Genomic DNA, 23638 nt, shown 5'->3' on the forward strand with positions numbered 1-23638 from the left:
AACACGATATGTCACTATTCTTGCGTCCAGTGTTGTCGTTGAGCGCTCCACTGTAGGCACCTTCTCTCTGCTGCTCCATCAAGGGAAGCTGCAACAATGTGCTGTGATGACTGTCAGAGATGTTCCATAAGTCGTCGCACTGCCCATATGGATATTTCTCTTGTTACAAAAAAGCGTGTTTCCTGACACAAGTTATGTGATGATGCTGCATGATCCTACATGGTGAAACAAACAATAAGTTTTCCCTCTCGCGCGCTAGTCGCGTGGCACTATTCATATCCTCCTTGGTGTTATGTCCCTCCTAAACCAATTGATTCCACATTCGCAAGTCAGTCGAGCGATCCTTACCAAAGCAAGCAGCTGCATAACTGAACGATAAATCCCACTCTTCATGAAGTTTCGCGCGTGTAGTCGATGACGGCGCTTCTTGCCACGATATTTTGGTTGACAACCATTTAACCATCTTCAGGTGAGTCTTTTGCGCTGGAGGTTGCTAGTTCACATCGCTAACTTTATACCGAAAATTTGTGCGGAAACGCATGCGTAAACACGACCGCTACATGGGCGACATCTGTAAAGTTACGCGCCCACTTCGAATATTGCTCCATCTATGGTGCGTAGGCTCATGCGTAGTGCTGATGCTACATGCGCGATCTCTGTCGGAATGCAGGCTCGCGGAGTTAAAATTCAGATGTGAAATTGACAAAATTAACTAACATTAGACGTGGCATTAGTCATAAAATGGCTTACTTGTGAAGAAATGAAAGAAATCATTGGATCCTACGCCTATTTCTACTGAAACTCGCCTTCGCTATTAATAAGATCTTCCGCCAAACGTTTTTCCACCGATTCCTCAATAACTGAATCCCATAACGATCTCGTCGAGGCCAAGATTTCCGTGGCAAAATAATCTAGGGAATCTCCTGTGGAGGTACAGTTTCGGCTATGACTGTCTCACAGGTCTGCGAAAGGCGTTTGTGGCGATCATGTTCATCGAACGTTTCACGCACTGTTAGCGTTGCTGACCAATGTAGGCTTTGCCACACTGGCGAGGAATTCTGTATATTTCAGACCTCCGCAGTCCCAGATCGTCGTTTTTTAAACGAGAAGAGCACAAGTTTTTGTAGGCGTGCTGGAGGTTACATTGACATGATGTTTCCTTAAGTTTCTGCCTTATTTCGACAAAGTATTGCCGACGTATCGGAGGAACGTCCTAGACTCGAGCTGCTTATTCTCCTCTTGATTTTGTGGATGGTCAGATTTCTTCCCCCTTCAATCTGTGCTCGTCTGATGTAAAGAGTATCCATTATCTTTGAACACAAATTATAGGTATTCCAGCTCCTTTGCAAGGTTTTCTTCATCAAATACATGTGCCCGATGCACCATTTCGAAGAACGCCCATTTGTTTCTGATGGATGGTGGCAGCTAGACGCCTGCAAATACAGGTCTGTATTGGTGGGCTTACGGTAAACGGAATGTCCCAATGCTCCATCCACTTTCCAACTGACCAGTAGATCCAGAAACGGCAGACAGCCGCGCTTCTCCACTGCCATCGTAAACTTGATTTTCTCGTGGAGTGAATTCAAGTTCTGCAGAAAAAGTGACAGTTGTTCTTCACCGTGGAGCCACACTATGGAACTATCATCTACATATAGCAAGAAGCCCTTTGGTTTACGTTCTGTCGAATCAAGAGACCTTTCCTCAAAGTCCTCGTTAAAAATTTTTGGTACCAGAGGGAAGAAAGGACAACTCAATGGCAACACCGTCAATTTGCTCAGAATATTCACTGTAGAATAAGTAGCAGGCCCGCATTCTGACAAACAGCTTGCGTGCAGCATCACCATTACGCATGCGCCTCCGCGCCATAGGTGGACCAACATTCGAATAGGCCACGAAACTCGACAGAGGTCGCTCATGTAGCGTCTTCCTTTGCGCATGTGTCTTCGCACCGATGTTTGGCATTAAGTTAGCGATGTCAACTAGCAATTTCCCGTGCAAACTACTCCGTTTAAGACGACTGAATGGTTTGGAACTTAGCAGTCATGGTGGTATATTGTAAAAGATATTATTCGATCCCACCTGGCTATCTCAGTAACTGGAAGGATTTTATTCTATTTTCAAAACCTCAACGTAAATGTGTTTGAATCTTATCGTTTGGATGCCACAGACCAGTTACTTCAGTCCAAATGTGCCAACTCCGTCCGAACAGGCCATGAAGGCCGAACGGTACTGACCGGCCGCCGTGTCATCCTCAGCCTACAGGCGTCACTGGAAGCAGATATGGAGGGTCCTGTGGTCAACACACCGCTCTCCCGACAGTATGTCAGTTTACGAGACCGGAGCTCCTCAGTTTGCCTCAGAAGGGCAGAGTGCACCCCGCTTGCCAACAGCGCTAGGCCGACCGGATGGTCACCCATCCAAGTGCTAGCCCAGCCCGACAGCTCTTGACTTCGGTGATCTGACGGGAACCGGTGTTACCACTGCGGCAAGACCGTTGGCCCAAAGGTGCCAAGCTCTTCATTTATCAGGTCGGGAAGCATGCCAACGGCCATCTCACGTTTGTGAGACGCCGCGAGCGCCAAAAACCCCGATATTTAACCATCTCGTTGAAATGAACTCAAAGATAGTGCTGCCAAGCCACTCTTATAGGTACACGTTATAACTCTCCAAATCATTATTACATTGAAGTGGCCTGAGAAGTAGGGTTGGTTAGCCACGAATAAAAATAACATAACTACTGTGGCCTTCAAATGTAATTGAGATTCGCTTTGTCCAATAGCTGGGGATTGATGGTTACAGTTACGTTTGGCACCTATTTTTTACGATGAGAGCACATGAAAGAGAGTGGTATCAATCGAACGTCTTCACTTACTCACCTTGTGTGAAACTTCCATCAGTCGTTTTAAATAGAATTCTCCTCACAGATCTGTTACTCATTGCGAAGAGAATCTTTACTCAGGTTAGACATTCCTAGTACTCCAGAAGTCTATCTCAAGCACTTGGTTGTGTAACATACTTACAAAACGGAAAAATTATATGTAAAGAAACCTTCATCCGGATTAATCAATTTTAATCAATTTTGCACTGCCACGCAGGTCTTTCAGTAATGATTCTAAACTGTACTCTTGTTCATTTGCGCATAATATATTATAATTAAGAATTGGGATTCAATACTTCCGTCACGCGACCAGTCAGCCACCTGCGTAGTTAAATATTGAAGATACAACTATCAGAAATCTCGCGAATCCCAAGCCATGCGCCAAAATCGCTTACCCATCATGTTGTGACAGCATAACGACTTCAGAACGTGGTCCTGCCGTTGTTCTAATAATCGTCACAGTTGGAAATCATACATTTAACGTCACTTCCCACTCGTACACTTTACTGCGTGAAATACTTGCAGAATAACGTGTCGCTACTCAAATGCCATTTCAGACACTCTCAGTAGTGTCCGAAAAGCGGTAGTGCTCCGAAAGTACTGTATTACATCAGAAAATGAAAATTTCTGCCAAGTGTTCACCTGCGTGATGTCGCGCCTCCCCACCGCGCACCGTTTGCTTTTATATGCAGTTTTTGTTGCATATCATTGTAATTAACTGTATATTGCTTATTGTTGGGAGCACAAAAGATAACATGCGATTTTCAGTATTAGTTTCTGTAGTTGAAAAACTTTAACTTTGTAAACCTCGACCTATTATGAGGGGATACGCACAACACTAAAAGATTTCCTTCAGTGTACTTGTGATATTTAATTTGCAAACTATTTTCACATAACCCTGATCTGGCCTGTTAGAAATGGAACACGGTGTCATTACTGTAACTAATTATGAAATTAAACATGCCCTTCTCTACTTTCCTCTCTGAAATGCACTGAAAATTACTCTTATTTACACGTAGAGAAGTTACAGTATCCTATGTTCGCTAAACATAATTTTTTAACATATGAACACTATTGATTGCCACGACTAAAGCATGAAACAAAAAATGAAATTTGATTTTAATATTATTATTAGCCAGAACAGGTTTCATAACAGCAGTCTTTGATATCACACAAGTAAAGTTTTACCACTCTGATTTACGTAAATTATTTAGGTCACTGAATATTGCAGTTGCTCATGTCCACCTGAAAATGACGTAATAAAATCCACAATACTCCTCTGAGGTCTCCGTGAAATTTAAAGAAATTATTGTAATGTACCATTACCTGCCCGCTTATTTCGGGAAAACTGATTTCATTCAATTATAATTTGAATTTGCCGCGGCAGCGGCTCCCGCGATTGCAGCGCAGCTCTGCTTCATGAAAACTTCTAAATATGCTGAAAACGGCTAAAAATGTGGAATGAAATACTGGACAAGGTAGCAATAAATGATTACAAGTATTTTTTAACAATTTCTATATTCAAAAATCAACATAAATTCAAAGTACTCACCTTCTTTATGCATCAGCCTCCAATGGCGTCTTTCTCGAACAAAGAAGAAAAGAAAGCTAACCAAGCATTCAAGCAAGCGTCACAGGCTCTTACAACTTTAACGGCTACAAGAAGACAGAGAGAGTAACATTTAAACCTCTACTATTTGTTATCAGTTCAGTTCGCTAATAAATCTCTTTGTTAATTTTTTCAATTATCATTGTCTGCTTCGATTTCCACACTTGCCGACCACAGACGTTATTTGCAAAATATGGATACATAAATATTGCACAAACACAAAAATGAAAAATGATTATTTTCTTTTTTACAGACTCTACATAACAGACAACCGTTCATACAGAAATGAAATGATACTAACACAGATAAATGTTTCTGTTTTCACATGTATTACACCGATTTTGCAAGTGCCTTGCCAGGAGACCTCAGAGTGACCTGCTTCTCAGGCTGCCCACTAGCGACTTAATTCTTCGAGCGCTCAAACACCTTAGTTGATGCCGCCTCCACTGAACGATGCTTCCAAGTTCTAGAGTCGCAGTAGATGTATCTGCTTTTGAAAATGATCGGAAACATGTGAACTGAAACAGAGGAACCTCAACCATTAGGCATTGTCCTCTATTACCTTATTTAGATCTTGGTTAAGAAGTGCTGGATTATTTTACGTGCTGTATCTCGATCTACTGCATAGCACACGAATACGGGGATTCCCCTTCGGCATAGCCGTTCCGCTCACTTTTAACCCGACGGAGAGGTCTACCTACGCGAAGATCCTTTTAGAACAGTCGAGACGTTTTCTGTATTGTCACGCAAACGCCACGTCCGTATAACTCCCGGCTACTTCACTTTCGCTTTCCCGCTCTAAGCAACTTACCGCCTTCCATAAGTAATGTTCAATCGTCCAACTGCCTAGAGTCATTTCACATGCTCCCTGTTGCTTCAACTGGAATGCAACGTGAACGGTATTTCTCGCGTCGCCTCATGGGTGGCGTCAAATTCTTCTCTTTAAAGTTTGGTGAAGCATTTCGTTATTAACATTATCAGATGTAGGTAACAAGAAAAATAGAGTAGCATACATTTATACATTACTACCAAACATAGTTATTACGTTAAGGGTTATCAGTCGAAATATCGTGGCAGGAAGTCAACGTCACCCGGCTACAATTCCGAAACTTTACGGAATAGTCTTTACGCCAGAAAAATTTTAAGAATCACAAATGTTACTCTTGATAAGCCAGGACCCAACCATTGCCGAATTCGAACTCGTGGTGATAGACGTTTCCGTTTCTTATGTGAGGTGTATTACGATTCACACCAAACAATCAATATTCAAACTCACATAAGACTGACTGCAGCTGGCTGTGGAGGTGGGAGGTAAGACCAGGCCCACGAAGCAGCAGGTGAGGACGCCACACTTCAACATATGTAAACTGAAGGAGAGATAACTATAAGGTCTCGGTGTGTATACTACACTCCTGGAAATTGAAATAAGAAGACCGTGAATTCATTGTCCCAGGAAGAGGAAACTTTATTGACACATTCCTGGGGTCAGATACATCACATGATCACACTGACAGAACCACAGGCACATAGACACAGGCAACAGAGCATGCACAATGTCGGCACTAGTACAGTGTATATCCACCTTTCGCAGCAATGCAGGCTGCTATTCTCCCATGGAGACGATCGTAGAGATGCTGGATGTAGTCCTGTGGAACGGCTTGCTATGCCATTTCCACCTGGCGCCTCAGTTGGACCAGCGTTCGTGCTGGACGTGCAGACCGCGTGAGACGACGCTTCATCCAGTCCCAAACATGCTCAATGGGGGACAGATCCGGAGATCTTGCTGGCCAGGGTAGTTGACTTACACCTTCTAGAGCACGTTGGGTGGCACGCGATACATGCGGACGTGCATTGTCCTGTTGGAACAGCAAGTTCCCTTGCCGGTCTAGGAATGGTAGAACGATGGGTTCGATGACGGTTTGGATGTACCGTGCACTATTCAGTGTCCCCTCGACGATCACCAGTGGTGTACGGCCAGTGTAGGAGATCGCTCCCCACACCATGATGCCGGGTGTTGGCCTTGTGTGCCTCGGTCGTATGCAGTCCTGATTGTGGCGCTCACCTGCACGGCGCCAAACACGCATACGACCATCATTGGCACCAAGGCAGAAGCGACTCTCATCGCTGAAGACGACACGTCTCCATTCGTCCCTCCATTCACGCCTGTCGCGACACCACTGGAGGCGGGCTGCACGATGTTGGGGCGTGAGCGGAAGACGGCCTAACGGTGTGCGGGACCGTAGCCCAGCTTCATGGAGACGGTTGCGAATGGTCCTCGCCGATACCCCAGGAGCAACAGTGTCCCTAATTTGCTGGGAAGTGGCGGTGCGGTCCCCTACGGCACTGCGTAGGATCCTACGGTCTTGGCGTGCATCCGTGCGTCGCTGCGGTCCGGTCCCAGGTCGACGGGCACGTGCACCTTCCGCCGACCACTGGCGACAACATCGATGTACTGTGGAGACCTCACACCCCACGTGTTGAGCAATTCGGCGGTACGTCCACCCGGCTTCCCGCATGCCCACTATACGCCCTCGCTCAAAGTCCGTCAACTGCACATACGGTTCACGTCCACGCTGTCGCGGCATGCTACCAGTGTTAAAGACTGCGATGGAGCTCCGTATGCCACGGCAAACTGGCTGACACTGACGGCGGCGGTGCACAAATGCTGCGCAGCTAGCGCCATCGACGGCCAACACCGCGGTTCCTGGTGTGTCCGCTGTGCCGTGCGTGTGATCATTGCTTGTACAGCCCTCTCGCAGTGTCCGGAGCAAGTATGGTGGGTCTGACACACCGGTGTCAATGTGTTCTTTTTTGCATTTCCAGGAGTGTATTTTAATTTCAGTTGTCTGGACGAATGCTACTAACAAGGAGACCACCTGGCAATCGTATTTTTGTAATTTTTTATATTTATGTTACGTTAAGTTCAGAACTCAGATATCAATTACCCGAAACACTTAGATGCAACAATCAAAAATTCCCCTGATAATCGACTTCGAAGATTCCCGAGGAACTTGAATTCATTACAGTTAAAATGATTTCCAGGACGGACTGTGAGGCTGACTCGCAGTGTTGGTGCCTGGTAATGCGATAATCAATGGATCACTGGTTCGAATCTTACAATGGTATTTTTTCTCGTTTTATTTTTTTCCGTTTTTGAGATAGAATACCTACATCATTTAAATATAAATTTCAATATATACGGCAGTTAAACCATATCTAACCATAATTTTTACGAATAATTCGTATCTTCTTGTTTCTATTTATATAATGCACACCAAATTTCGGTGATCGTAGGAAACATAAATTCTTGCTTATCGATATTGTATAAACAATTGTTTTTTTTTTAATTTAAGAAATCTTCTTTAACAATCTTTCATTAAATATCGATAAGAATTTACATTCGTAATTAGTGCAATATGTAATTAGAAACAAGGAGATGTGCATTTTTCTTAAAAAGCGATGATTAGATATGCGCTAATTGGCGTATATTCGATGAACGTTATATTTAAATGATGTACATATTCGAACTGAACTCGCCCAGCGAGCCAGGGTGTGAATCGGACACACAAAGAAGCTAGGGTCCCCTCCGCATATGCGAAATCCATCCGATCACGGCGTAATAGCCAACGATATTTCATAGATTGTGACTTCTTTATTGTGATACATTTTTTCCTAAACTCTTTTAAACCTTTATAAAATTATCTCTCGCTCAACAAACTAGGGAAATTCGAGCATGTAAAGAAAAGTGTAAAGGTTCTTGGCGTGTCCCACCCATGAATGGAACAGGATAAGGTAAAATGAGTTTGGAATGAGATGCAGGCTATGGTACATCCCGTTCGTTAGCTTGTAGAGTGAAGTTGTAGATGGTGAAATCAGACATAGTCTATCTGAATCCAAAATCCGCTTCGACTCCTCATGCGGCTGTCTAATCTACCAGCAGGACTCATTGCAGCAACACTCAGCGGCAGAGTCTGGAAAGCAGAAATAATGTCTGCTCACTGAAAGCTAAACGCCCTGCCCGTTATAAACGGTAATAATCTCGACGGAGACTGGTTACCGCGTCCCGAACCAGTCTCCCCGAAACCCCCCGCCTGTTAAAACAGAGTGCACGCCAAGAAGGGCCCACGTGTCGGCGCTGGGCTACTGCAGAGCCGACAATTTACGGACGACAGCCGGACGCCGCCTCGGCCCTCACGAGAGTGTTAATAATAATTTGCCCCGCGTGGGTGGTCCCGGCGAGTTACGCGCGCACCTGGTGCCCCGGAATACGCGAGCGGCGCCCAGTGATACAGTTTTACGAGGCCGGCGGGGGGATCCGCGTTCATTAGGCCCGCTCTCGCTCCGAGCTCGTCTCCGCAGCGTACCTGTCGATGGGGGAAGCCGGGGCCCCTTGTAATTAACTCGGAAAAGCGACTCGGCGGCGCTTGAGATATAAGCCATAAAATTTTACGGCGGCCGCCTCCGCTGCGGCGGGAGCGCGGAAAAGTTGGGCAGCGGCCGCTGGTTGCTGTACCCTGCCGTGCCGTCCAGCTGGCGCAATCACACCCGCCGTCTCTCGGCGCAGACCTGGGGATCCGGTCGCGGCGGCGCTAGGGTCTCAGCGCCGCCCGTGAAACACGGCGCGACCGCCGTGGATCTCACGGCCGTCGGCGCCGGAATCCCGCCAACCAATCACCGGCGATCTTCCCCTGCTTCTGCGAGTCGTCGTAAGCAGCTTAGACCGTAGATTAACAGAAACCGTGCACGTCCATATCTCTGTCGCGTTGGAATTTGAAACGTAACGGAGGCCAAAAGTCGAGTTTCTTTCAGGAGGCCCTGTCCGAAGAGGAGCCGACATATACACTTTTTCACGTTTACAGCGGAAATCAAGTACTGATTTTAACAATGGCCTGATTTGTTGTTTAGTATTTCACAGTCAACGTACTTTCCATTGAATTCAAAATAATTCTGTGGCCGGCCGTGGTGGCCGTGCGGTTCTAGGCGCGTCAGTCCGGAACCGCGCGACTGCTACGGTCGCAGGATCGAATCCTGCCTCAGGCATGGATGTGTTTGATGTCCTTAGGTTTAGTTTGGTTTAAGTAGTTCTAAGCTCTAGGGGCCTGATGACCTCAGATGTTAACTCCCATAGTGCTCAGAGCCATTTGAACCATATTTCTGTGATAAAGCCGTTTTTAGGAGACCTATTACTTCGGAAGTTCCTACAAAAGAAATTTCCATATCCTGTGATAGATTCTCCTTTATACTGACGAGCCAAAGAAACTCGTACACCTGCCTAATATCGTGTAGGGCACCCACGAGCATGCAGACGTGTCGCAACACGACGTGACAGGAACTCGACTCATGTCTGAAGTACTGCTGGAGCGATTTGACACCATAAATCCGTCTCAGGGCTCTCCATAAATCTGTAAGTGTATGAGGTGGTGGATATCTCTTCTGAACAACACATTACAAGGCATCCCATATGTGCTCAATAATGTTCACGTCTGGGGAGTTTGATGGCCAGTGGAAGTGTTTAAATTCAGAAGAGTGTTCCTGAAGTCACTCTGTAGCAATTGTGGATGTGTGAGGTGTCACACTGACCTGCTGGAATTGCCCAAGTCCGTCAGAATGCACAATGGACGTGAATGGACACAGTAGATCAGACGGGGTGCTTACGTACGTGTCACCTGTCAGAGTAGTATCTAGACGCATCAGGGGTGCCAAATCACTCCACCTGTGCACGCTCCACACCATTACAGAGCCTCCACCAGTTTGAGCAGTCCCCTGCTGACATGCAGGCCAATGGAATCATGATTTTGTCTCCATACGCGTACACGTCCATCTGCTCGATACAATTGCAAACGAGACTCGCCCGACCAGGCAACAAGTTCCCAGTCATCAACAGTCCAATGTCGGTGCTGACGGGCCCAGGCGAGGCGTAAAGCTTTGTGTCGTGCAGTCATCAAGGTTACACAAGTCCAATTTCGGCTCTGAAAGCCCATATCGATGACGTTCCGTTCAATGGTTCGCACGATAACACTTTTTGATGGCCTAGCATTGAAATCTGCAGCATTTTGCTAATTGCACTTCTGTCACGTTGAACGATTCACTTGAGTCGTCGTTGGTCCCGATCTTGCAGGATCTTTTTCCGCCCACAGCAATGTCGGAGATCTGATGTTTTACCGAATTCCTGATATTCACGGTACACTCGTGAAATGGTCGCAGGGAAAATCCCCACGTTATCGCTACCTAGGAGATGTTCTGACCCAACGCCCGTGCGCCGACTCTAAGACCGCGTTCAAATTCACTTAAATCTCGAGACCGCCATTGTAGCAGTAGTAACCGTTCTAACAACAGCGACAGACACTTGTTGTCGTATATAGGCCTATCTCCTAACATCTCCTTTAGCCCAGCATAGTGCAGCACATCGACGCGGCAGGGGCTCTACCTGTTGGCAGTCCCCTGCAGAAATAGTGAGCCACGCTTCCTCTATAGCCGTGCATAATTGCGAAAGTGTTACAGTTGAAGGATCTTGTGCAGGAGCTGGCCTTCGATTATGTCCCATTAATGATCGATGGAATTCATGTAGGGTGATATTGGCGGTCAAATAATTCTCTCGAATCGTCCAGAATGTTCTTCAAACCAGTCACGAACAATAGAGAGCCGGTGACATGGCGCTTACCATACATAAAACTTCCATAGTTTATTGCTGCAAACTGTCTCCAGGTAGGGGAACATAGCCATTTCCACTGAATGATAGTTTGGAACAGAGGATCCAGTCTATTCGTCATAAACCCAGCCCACACTATTGTGGAGTCACTAGTTGCGCAGCGCTTTGTTGACAACTTGTGTCCATGGCTTCTTGGAGGCTGCTCTACAATCGAACCCTACCATTAGCTCTTACAAATTGAAATCAGGACTCATTTGAGTAGGCCACGGTTTTCCTAACGATTTCCGAAATGGAATGTCCCTTGCGTCTAGTGTTCAGACTCGATACTACCGCCATCTGCATACGTGTTTGTCAGTATTCCATGACATTTGTCACCTCAGTACATTTTGGCTGCTGTGTACGCCAGAGCAAGTTTCTGGTATCTGGTGGGAGGAGTGTCACTGTACACCCTGGAGATTGTGGGATGGACTTTTGAAAATCTCCTAAAATATTGTAGTTCGGTCCTACCAGATTGTCTTAAGGGGTACAGAGCTTCCCACGATGGCAGCTGTCCTCCAAGTCCTGTTGTGAAAAAGCTTTTGAAAAGTTCTGAAGAGAAGCAGCACTTGGCAGAGGAATGCTGTTAGAAAGAGTGGAAAATCTCCAAGGAAAATACCTACATTCTGCTGCGAAGGCTGACTGGCTGAAATGCTTGAATGCTCAAATTTTTTGTGGAGCGATTTGGTGCTTTCGAAGCCAGTTAGCAGCCACCAGGGGTCACGGGTGTGTGAAGTTAGTATTGGGTACTGGTGCATATGATGTGTGATATCAGAGATAAATACCACCCCTGCGGGCGTCTCACAGTTGGCAACGGAAATGCAGGTTTCTGATAGACGCCCATAGCGCACGCAAGGATCCGGCGGATCCAATGATGTGAGCCCACTGAGCCACGCCTCCAGTGGCTCCGACTACAAGCGCCCTCAGTCACCGCGATACAGGATGGCCGGCAGCAGCTGCACGCAAAGTATAAATTGCAGTCTTCGACAGTTTTCAGTCTCAGTCAGCCTTCAACCTTCAACAGTTCACTCGTGCATTAGGAGTGGGAGCCACACACTGAACAACACTTGTTTGCTTCCTGAACAAGGTGGACTTTATTTTTGTTTTCTTTCTTTTCTGAAGTTTCTTCGCAACCCTTAGAGAATGCTACAAGTTACTTAAATCTTCTTGAGCCGTGCTTGGCTGGCGCTCGTGCCATCTCTTATTTTACATCCTGTTATGTTAGTTTCAATTCCTGTTGTCACTGAGTTGCTGCTTTGTCTGCCCGTCAGCGGCAGCAGCACCGCCTATCGATATAGCCCTCACGCATTATCTTTGCTGCACTGCTATTACTTCCTGGTTGTCATCTGTCACGGGGTCAGATGGAACGTGCCAAAAGGGCAGTTAGGACCTGCCTGTCATGGAGTTGGAACGCTGCACTAGTTCAGTCGTGTTGAAGCAGCAGTGAGGCCTGGATGTCCATGGCTTGCCCGACTGTTGCCGCCACGGATCACTTGAGCTGGGGACGGTCTTCGTGGATAGTCGGTCGGTCGTCCTACTGGATGACGTGAATTGGCTCGCCGATCATTTGTGGGTTGGCTGTGCGTGTGTATCGACCCCCGATTGTCTTCGTGATTGCACAGCCACTGCTGAGTGTCATTCAAGTCTTCATGCAAGTATTTGTCAAACTGTGTGTGTAGTTGGTGTCATTTCCACTGACAACTTGTTTTAAATGTTGTCGGCGTACTGGCAGTGAGTCGGTCGATTGGAGCGGATCAGCAAGGGCGCAGTCGGCCGGGCCCACTGGCAGTCTCTACACAGTGTCGGAGCGTGTGGGGGCTGTTCCGAGAGCTACGAGGTTCGTGGCTCACCGACCCAGGACATGAAAGTTGAGTGGTGATTTAATTACCGAATCCACGTCTGTTCACGCTGTCCCCTTGGTTGGTGGTTCGCTGTTGGCGGTATTCCTGGGAGCAACAGGGATTGTTCGAGTTGGTGAAGATTTAACTGCCATGTGGTGGAATTAACTATATTTGTCGGTTTGAAATTCAAGTGCACCAGCGGAATTTTCTACCTCGTGGCCGTTAGTTTTCCGGTTACCTGCTCTGGTCGCTGACGTAAATTCAGGCAGTGTCCTTTCCTCACCTGTTGTCGCTGTCCAACATGGTGTGTAGTTTTTGACAGCTTAATGTACTTTTGGTTGTGGGCGGCTACGTCTGTAACGTTTTGGCTTTGGAATTCTCGTATACTGGTCAGTGGTTAGCAAGTCGTCTTGTCGGTGGCACCATGACTGTCTCTTGGTTGGGTTGCCGGCAGATCGAGCATAGTTGGACCGACTTCTTGTCTCACCTAAGCGAACGTTAAGATTTCAAGGGCAGACCGAGCCCCCTGGAAACTTCTGAGCGCCGTTGCCTCTACTGCCTTTCTTGTTCTCGTTTAATTGTGTATTTTTAATGGCTCATAGCCAATGGTTGGAATTTGTATGCTTGTAATTGTGTTTTTAAAATCAAAAGCCTTCAGCCGTTTGTAAAAGTAAGTTTTTCGAAACTGCGCAAGTCTTACATTGTCTGAAGATAAAGCTTGGGTCTTTTGCCTGTTGAAAATTTATTGTATTGTTTTAAAGGCTAGGCCTTCAGCCGCATTAAGTTTTAAGGATCCTACTTATCAAGTATTACATTCTTTCAAGATAAAGCTGTGGGCCTTCTGTCTGTTGAAAATTTATCGTAGCTGTATATTTCCTTAAAACGATGGGCCTTCAGACGCTTTAAAATTTTGGATTCTTACTTTTCAAGTCTTACATCACTTGGGCTTAAATACTATTTAAGGTTAAAAGTTTTGGGCCCTCTGCCTTGCAAAATTGGTTGCAGATCTTTTTTTTTTTTTTTTTTTTGACAAAGGCCTTCAGCCGTTTTGAAGTAAGGTTTCTTATTGGCCATAAAGCTTGGGCCTCCTGCCTATTGAAAGCTTATTGTACTTATGTTGTTTTAAATTTATCGGCCTTCAGCCGCTTTTAAAAAACTTAATCTATTTGACTAGTCAAATGTTACATCGCTTGGCCTTAAATACTATTTAAGGTTAAAGCCTAGAGTGTAATGTCTAAAAAAAATATTTATAGCAGTTGTATTTAATTCGTAGGCCTTCAGCCGTTTTAGAATTAAAGACGTTTTCTGTCGATAGTCAAGCTTAGAAGTTGCGCTGTAATGTTTGGGCAACTACATAAGGTGTTATGTTTGGAGTGTAACTGACTTCTGTTTACTGTATTTATATGTTCGCTAATCATGTCTGCTCCCGTCCAGTTCCCTGCGACGATAGCTGTTGCGCCACCCTGTAGCCCATCTCTCTTTACCATTCTGTATGAGTAGTATGCAGCATGGTGTTTTAAACGTGTTGTGCATATCAGGTGTGGAGTGGTGAGTGATTCTCAGAGTTCAGTGAGCTAGTTCAACCAGCACGGAAAGCTCTGAAGCAGGTCGCAAGTGCGTAACCGTGCAAGGCGTGAAATTCTTCTTATTCTTCACAGCGACTGGTCGGTTTCGTGCATTTACACGTGGTCAACAGGAAGAGGCTTCATGCCAAAGCGTGGAACCATGAGATAGCTGGAGATGCCCGAAGAAAAATAATGATGGACTTAAAGAGGTTTAATTAAAGTCAATGAATTGCGTTTTCTTCCTGGGAAACTAGAAGTGTTATTGTCCTTCGACCAATTAGCAGTGAACTATTAGTCTAATTAGTCATTGTGGATATGATCAGAGGAAGTAGCTAGTATCCAACTGAAGGCGGTTGATAAACTGTTAGGGATTCCAAAAATCGGATCTGCGAATCCTTTCGAAAGTACACTTGTGTGCAAAACTTAAGGACAAAAGTTGAAATGTGGCATCCATTCTGCAGGCCAGGCTCATCAAAAATTAGAATATGTTTATCGTTTTGACTCTGATAACAGGAAACATTGGATATGAAAGTATTAGTGATATTATACTTCAAGATGAGTCGCAGTAGGGTGCACTGTGTAATTTTCATGTCTCTGTTTACTAATTTTTAATGGATTATCAATGTCGTTGGGGCATGTGCAGATGTGCAGCGCACTGGACGTGAGATAAAGCAACAGGAAACGCCTCGGCCAAGCATGTCAGTGATTCGTGGACAAGACCGCTGCCTGAGCTTCGTAAGATTCTTGGAAGTGAGGTTGGCCCGGAACCCAATTTAGCGCCCAGATCGGGAGTCGGAGGCGCCTTTGCGTGTTTTCTGGCCTATTTTGAAGATAATCTGCCGATTGTAGAAAGCGAGGGCCAAAGGAAACAAACTCTTGCTTTTGTAACGATCCTCTCTGAATTTTTCGAACCCAGTTATGAAGCTATGGACATTGGTGGAAAAGCGAGCGATTGCCATAAGGATGTGTGACGTCACACACATTTATGGCAACCGCTCGCTCTGCTCTTTGGTAATAGGGGAGAGTCTTACACTATGTGATCAAAAGTACCACGACACCTGGCTGAAAATAACTTACAAGTTCGTGGCGCCCTCCATCGGTAATGCTGGAATTCAATATGGTGTTGGCCCACCCTTAGCCTTGATGACAGCTTCCACTCTCGCAGACATACGTCAGTCAGGTGCTGGAAGGTTTCTTCGGGAATGGCTGCCCATTCTTCAAGGAGTGCTGCACTGAGAAGACGTATCGATCTCGGTCGGTGAGGCCTGGCACGAAGTCGGCGTTCCAAAACATGCCAAAGGTGTTCTATTGGCTTCAATTGAGGACTCTGTGTAGGCCCGTCCATTACAGGGATGATATTGTCGTGCAACCACTCCGCCACAGGCCGTGCGTTATGAACAGGTGCTCGTTCGTGTTGAAAGATGCAATCGCCATACCCGGATTGCTCTTCAACAGCGGGAAGCAAGAAGGCGCGTAAATCATCAGTGTAGGCCTGTGCTGTGATAGTGCCACGCAAAACAACAAGGGGTGTTAGCCCCCTTCATGGAAAACACGACCACACCATAACACCACCGCCTCCGAATTTTAGTGTTGGCACTACACACGCTGGCAGATGAAGTTCATCGGGCATTCGCCATGCCCACACCCTGCCATCGGATCGCCACATTGTGTACCGTGATCCATCACTCCACACAATGTTTTTCCACTGTTCAGTCGTCCATTGTTTATGCTCTTTAAACCAAGCGAGGCGTCGTTTGTCATTTACCGGTGTGATGTGTGGCTTATGAGCAGCCGCTCGACCACGAAATCCATGTATTCTCACCTCCCGCCTAACTGTCGTAGTGCTTACAGTGGATCTTGAAGCAGTTTAGAATTCCTTTGTGACGGTCTGAATAGATTTCTGCCAATTAGACATTACGGCCTCTTCAACTGTCGGCGACCTCTGTCAGTCAACAGATGAGGTCGGTCTGTAAGCTTTTGTTCTGTAAGTGTCCCTTCACGTTTCCATTTGACTACCACATCGGAAATAGTGGACCTAGGGACGTTTAGCCGGCCGCGGTGGTCTAGCGGTTCTGGCGCTGCAGTCCGGATCCGCGGGACTGCTACGGTCGCAGGTTCGAATCCTGTCTCGGGCATGGGTGTGTGTGATGTCCTTAGGTTAGTTAGGTTTAAGTAGTTCTAAGTTCTAGGGGACTTATGACCTAAGATGTTGAGTCCCATAGTGCTCAGAGCCATTTCAACCATTTAGGGACGTTTAGTAGTGTGGAAATGTCGCGTACAGACGTGTGACACAAGTGATACCCAATCACTTGCCACTTTCGAAATCCATGAGTTCCGTGGAGCGCCCTGTTCTGGTCTCTCATGATGTTTAATGACTACTGAGGTCGATGATGAGGAGTATCTGGCAGCAGGTGGTAGCACAATGCACCTAATATGAAAAACGCATGTTTTGGGGTGTCCGGATACTTTTGATCACGTAGTGTATCTCGTCACTGGAGGCTTAAAAAGACGCACTGTTTTTGGCAGGAGTCTCTACTGGAGAGATTCTTCGTGACTGGACTGCAGTGGTTCGTAATTTTTCCTTGGCGACCGGTACCTATCGGCGGCAAGGAATTGACTGGGTGTAAGTGAACGCGACAAGAGACGCACAATCTGGCAGGATGTGAGAGTGTTCGGATTGAATGGTTCAAATGACTCAAATGGCTCTGAGCACTATGGGACTTAACATCTGAGGTCATCAGTCCCATAGAACTTAGAGCTACTTAAACGTAACTAACCTAAGGACATCACACACATCCATGCACGAGACAGGATTCGAACCTGCGACCATAGCGGTCGCACGGTTCCAGACTGAAGCGCCTAGAACCGCTCGGCTACACCGGCTGGCATAGAGTTCGGATTGAGTCGAGTTGGGACACGGATGTGTCCGCATCGAATTCGGGTTAGGACGCGTTGATGTCCTAATCGACTTGGAGTGGCACCGCGGTAGAGACTGCCTCATCTAGGAGTCTCACATAGGTGCTGACGACTCCATGTTCACGAAGGGGCCAGCACATCTGCAGCGCACAGCTCGGCGGAGCACATTCGCACTTACAGTGAGCATAAATCGCAGCAGCAGCGGAGTAGTTCAGTTTGATATTACACTTGTGGTGTAACGTTGCTTTCTATTTAACCTTCGTGCAAAACTGAATAGATATAACTGTCACAGGTTTTTTATTATTCATTTTATATGTTAATCCCGAGAAAGTATTAATGAATAAATGTATTGAATTCAATTATTTTTCTGTTCGGGTGATTTTCCTTACTTTATGCTTTATGTTGTTGGCTTGTAATCTGTATCCTAGAAGACCTCTGCAATCAGCTCTAAATCGCAGCCAGCAAATTAGTCCCGTCAGATAGCGTTAGGCAGAGTGAAATTTTGTGCAAAACTCCCCACTTTAAGAGCGATGCCTTGGCTCGTAATTTTCGCTTCATCCATGTACCTTTACGCACAAAAATTTAAGGGTTAGTTCTTAATGGGGTGACCTGCCCACAGTTAGCTTTGGAGGGTTAACGGAAATTCTACACCGACGTATTTTGCAAAGTAACTGTCGTTGCCAAGTAACGCAACCCAATGGAACTTAGTATACACAGAGAAGGAACTGCTATAATACAGTTCAGCAATAAACTGAAAGAAAGATGCAGTCAGGCGTACAAAAATAACAATTTCATTCAAATACAGTAATTACAGGAACTCGCCGCGATTTGTGATGGTCCCCTGGAAAATACAAACGCCGGGACATCTTAAATTGGCGTGTGATCTTCACGGTGGTAATGTATACTCCGGAACCTTCTCACATGCCGGCCACAAGGTTGGTAAGAAACTCTTATTTTAGTGCGTTCCATTCCTCCATCAGCGTTATTGAATAATGTTGGATGGTCGCTGGCGTAGGTGAATGTGTTGCAGCACGTCTCCCCACCAAATCACACACCACGGCCTCGACGGGATTTAAGTCGGTAGTACGGGCAGGCCAGTCCAGTTGCCAGAGATATTTTCTCGTTCCAAAAGCTTCTCTACGTGCTTTGTTCGATGCTGTCGCGCAGGGTCACCTGTAAAACTTAAGTAAGAGCCGAATTCATCACTGCAAAGACGCACTTAAAGGAGGAGTACAGTGTCACGATGACGATTACCGGTTAGTGCGCTGTGTTCAGAGATTTAGAGCTCAACATGTCCATGCAGCATTATGCTCTCCCACACGATAACACGTTGAGCGTCAAAACGGTCGTATCCGGCATTGTTGCAGGGTGCACTACATGTTCTCACATTCGTTAATGAAGGTGTGTCAGCATTGTCGAACATCATCGTTTTGGTAGCCCAGGTGTTATGGCGTGCAGTACTGACTTCCATACCCGACCGCCGAGGCCGAGCGGTTGTAGGCGCTTCAGTCTGGAACCGCGCAGCTTCTACGGTCGCAGGTTCGAATCCTGCCTCGGGCATGGATGTGTGTGATGTCCTGAGGTTAGTTAAGTCTAGGGGACTGATGACCTCAGATGTTAAGTCCCATAGTGCTCAGAGGCATTTGAACCATTTGAACTGATTTCGATATGTTTGAACAGTCTGCACTCACCGGTCAAAATTATTATGACACTGTAATCCTTCCAATATGCGTCTTTTTGGGGGTACATTTTGCCCTGGGTTCACTTTTATGGATGACAGCGACAGCGCCGGTGGAGAATCTCTTGGAACAGAGAATATTCGGTGAATTCAATCGCTTTCCACTTCTCAGCGACTTAAGTTGCACGGTGCAAGTGCGGGGTGCCGTGGGAAGCAGTGTTTTAACAGGTCCACATGCACAATCGACCATCCTCACAGTTATCAACCGCGCTGGAGGAGACATGTAGCGCCCTACCAGAAGGACGCCTTACCAAACTTGTGGTTAGAATAAGATCACTTTGCAGACAATATTTTCCAATCTGTGGTGATTATGAACCATGTCCCGCGTTTTGTAATGTCAGAGTACCATCATGAATAGTGATGACTTCGTGTACTTAATGCCTTTGAATTAAATTCCCATTTTTGTTCGTCTCACTGCTTAATAATTGAGTTAAATTATGTGCTGTACAGCAGCAGTCATTCTATGTACGGTCCAAGTTTCATCCTTCTGCAGTGACATGTCATGCAAAAGTCACTTTCTACGTTTTGCACACCGGTGTTATGTGAAATTACATATTCTTGTCTACGGCGTGACGAGGCATAAGGAAAGGAGATGGTTACTGCTAGTAAACTTGAAACGTCCCCTTAGAAAAATTAATGAATTACTGTGCTGATAAACCTCTTTTGTTATTTGCTTTTCAAACAGCTGAGCAAAACTGAACGTTCTCAGACATTATTCTCTTTGCTTATTCTGATCAACACTAAACTGACACACAATATTTTTAGCGCAACGCAATCTGACTTTTAATAATCCCTACAAAAGAATGGCCCTGACTAACAATAACCTATACCTTTCACAAATCACTTATCTCACAAAAATCTTCGTTACTCGAACTACTGTAATACAGCGAGCGCCACTACTGCCAGCTAAATAAAAGATTCAAACTACTGAAGGCACTAACTACTGATAGACATAGTTAACAAATGAAAGATTTTGATAGAGAACAAACAATGTATTTACCTTAATAGTGTTCAAAAGTCATAATATATATAGCAGTTCATGACATCCAGTCTTACAAATGTACTGTCTCTGATGGACACACGTCCAGATCATCTGCTCTCAAAATTCCGCCATCTCTCTCCCCACATCCACCACTGCTGGCGGCTCACCTGCAACTGCACAACGCTACGCGCTGTTAACAGCCAACTGCCCAACACTACAATAGCCAACAACAACGCAAACTAGCTACAGACTGCACGCAACACAGCACAGTGAGTAAACAGTGAAGTCTGAGCGTCGTCGTCTTTCACTGCAAAGGTCCAAGATTCATGCCACCCAGCTGGAAATTCAAGGAATCAACACCATCCTTAAGGAGCCACGCAAGATGTCTCCACCACACGACCTGTCAGTTTGTAAGTAGGCTGTTTAGGTTCTTATATTGGTAACGCCACCGCCACGTAGCGCTCTGTACGAAAATCTGTACCTACATAAGGCTGAAGCAATCATGCATCAGCTTTATGTAAGTACAGATATATTTTCGACAAATGCTGCAATGCCACTTACAGTTGTTCCCACTTTAATCTGTTTAGTCAAGAGCAAATACTTTTTTTTTTGTATTTATACAGTGATCTCCAGCTTATAAACATGTACATCAATGTATAAACACCCGAAGATGGGCGCAAGACCGAAACCGGTCTTGTGACAAATAAATAACCTTTTATTGTGACTGGTAGCGGAAAATACATCCTATAAAGGAACAGTCACGGAGTTCAACAGCTTCCACTATGGACAAAATTCACTCCACGTGGAATACTCATGAAAAAGCTAGAACTACAAATCGAAATGTGGCAGCGCTTTTCTGCGCCAGTCACATAATTCTCCCCTCTCATAAAAGCCTTCCTCCGTAAGTCAGGCAAATTCCTTTCCGCCATTCCCATCACCTCCTGAGACAGAGAACAGACTCCCTGATGTCACCGTCTTTATGGCCGCACGGGAAAGCGCTTGGCGTTGGTGACTACGTGGCTCATGAAAAACGCAACTGCTGTCTGGGCAACAGCATCCTAACATGCGGCCTAGTTGAGCCACCGAGGCAAAATGTTTTCACGATCCGTACAGGTGCGGATCCCGCTGGAAGATCCACTGATAACATCGGGTGCATACTTGCAGAATTTGAAGAATGCACTCAGTCGGGATGAGCGGCCGCGCGGTTTGATGCACCACGTCACGGAGCGGGCGGCCACTACCGATGGAGGTTCGAGTCCTCCATCGGGCATGGGTCTGTGTGTTGCCGTTAGCGTAAGTTAGTTTAAGTAGTGTGTAAGTCTAGGGACCGATGACCTCAGCAGTTTGGTTCCACAGGAATTCATACACGTTTAAACATTTGAAGAATGCACTCTCCTCGACAGGGGCCAATTATCAGGGCGACGGTCAGTCGCGACTTGAAAAAGAAGTTGGAAAATACCCTGCCGCAAACCTCTGGGACAGTGTACTGTGACCCGCCTAGACCCCTTCCATCCACGATCCTCGGGGACCTCCTACTGTTCAGTCAATATTCGCAGCATACCTACCTCTGCGCGAAAGCTGCGACTACTTGCTCCAGAGGGGCCAGCGCAAGCGCCCCTTGCTTGTTCTCTAAACTGTCACCAGTAACGCGGCCTTTTCGCCATCTATGCCTGGTGAGATTTCCTTCAAATGTTCAAATGTGTGTGAATTCCTAAGAGTCCAAAATGCTAAGGTCATCTGTCCCTACACTTACACCCTACTTTAACTTACGCTAAAGACAACACACACACCCACGCCCGAGGCAGAACTCGAACCTCCGGCGGGAGGGGCCGCGCAGTCCGTGACACGGCGCCTCAAATCGGGCGGCCACGCCGCACGGAGAGATTCCCTTCGCCCAGCTGCAACCGCAGCTAAATAAAACGTTCTCGGTTTTCAGGCCGCGTCAATACGAATAAAATCCTTCAGCTTTCGACGGCCATCTCCGCCATCGTCGTCTGGAGTTCACTGACTGCCGGGGCTGCTACGGTTCCTCGCTTTTATAGGCATAATGGGATCATCAGCAGCCAATCAGATAGGCTCAATGTGGCGCGTGCGCCTAAGTCGACCCGGGCAGCTAGCTGTTACACGTGGCAGCAACGGTGAAGGCAGGTTGCGCCAGGGGCAGGCGCCACATTACAAACTGCCGCTCCCGCATCGCGGTCTTTGCTTTCTTTCGATGTCCAGCGCCCGCCCCCATGCCCTGCTAAGTGTGTATCCTGGTCTCTGTTGAAACTTGTTGTTTAAACGAATTTCGGCCGCTACCTGTATAACGGAGTCCCAATATGTAGACGCATGAGCCAACACTTATGTATTTTCGAACTGTATTTTATGTCCGTTTTCTAGGTAATGCTCCGCTATGGCCCACTTGTCAAGCTCCCTTTGTTTTATATGGCGCTTGTGCTCAGTACAACGCTTCGCAACCGTGCGAATTGTTTGTCCGATATACATGCTGCTACATTCACAGGTTACACCATACACACCGGATACTCGAAGAGCAATGTCGTCTTTAACAGGGCGCAACATATCTCGTGTCTTGGGGGCGGGCCGTAAAACTGGTCTAGCCCATGTTTCTGCAGAAGACGTCCTAACTTACTGCTAGTTGCTCCACTGTATGGCAGGAATACAGTCCGTTTGGCCTCTTCTATTGATTCACCAGGTGTCTTTCGACGGCGGCCCTTGAAAGCGTTTGCGATATCTCTTTTGCTGGATCCATTTTCCCCGAAAACACGTTTTAAGTTCTGCAATTCAGACTGTAGATGGTCGTCGTCAGAGATAATCTTGGCTCTATGAACCAACGTGTTGACGACGGCTTTCTTGTGTGCAGGGTGGTGGAAACTATTGGCGCTCAAGTACCGATCAGTGTGTGTTGGTTTCCGGTACACTGAATGACCAAGCTGGCCTCCTGCCTTCCGCTCAACCACAACATCCAAAAATGGCTGCTGATGATGTCATCATGCTTACAAAAGCGAGAAACCGTAGCAGCCTCGAAAGTCAGTGAATTCCTGACGACGATGGTGGAGATTTCCGTCGAAAGCTCGACGATTTTATTCGAATTGACGCGGCTTGAGAACCGAGAACGTTTTATTCATGTACGCCGTCGCGATAGACTCCGAGGATGCAACCGCAGCTGTCCAACAAAGCGTTATACCAAATATAAACTGATTCAGGTCACCTCAAATTACTCCGTGCAATTAGGTATCAATAAAGTCAGAACTTAGCCACTGTCAACCCTCTTTGTTGAGCATTATATTGGTCACAGAGCCTTCCTAATTTGATTCAAGTCCCCTAATTGTAAACGTCCGCATAATCTGAATAATTAAGTGAAAGAAAGACGAGCCCAAAAAATTTTCTACCTTTCAACATAGCGGCCAACTCATCATCAGCA

The 23638-nt window shown here is 46.3% G+C and overlaps 1 pseudogene; it reads right to left on the bottom strand.

The window, feature by feature from the left end:
• Positions 1-2381: 2381 nt before the first annotated feature.
• LOC126102161 (5S ribosomal RNA) lies at positions 2382-2499 on the bottom strand (annotated as a pseudogene).
• Between the last annotated feature and the right edge of the window lie 21139 nt (positions 2500-23638).

The sequence above is a fragment of the Schistocerca cancellata genome, chromosome 9 (assembly GCF_023864275.1).
Source record: "Schistocerca cancellata isolate TAMUIC-IGC-003103 chromosome 9, iqSchCanc2.1, whole genome shotgun sequence".
NCBI classification, from domain to species: Eukaryota; Metazoa; Arthropoda; class Insecta; order Orthoptera; family Acrididae; genus Schistocerca; species Schistocerca cancellata.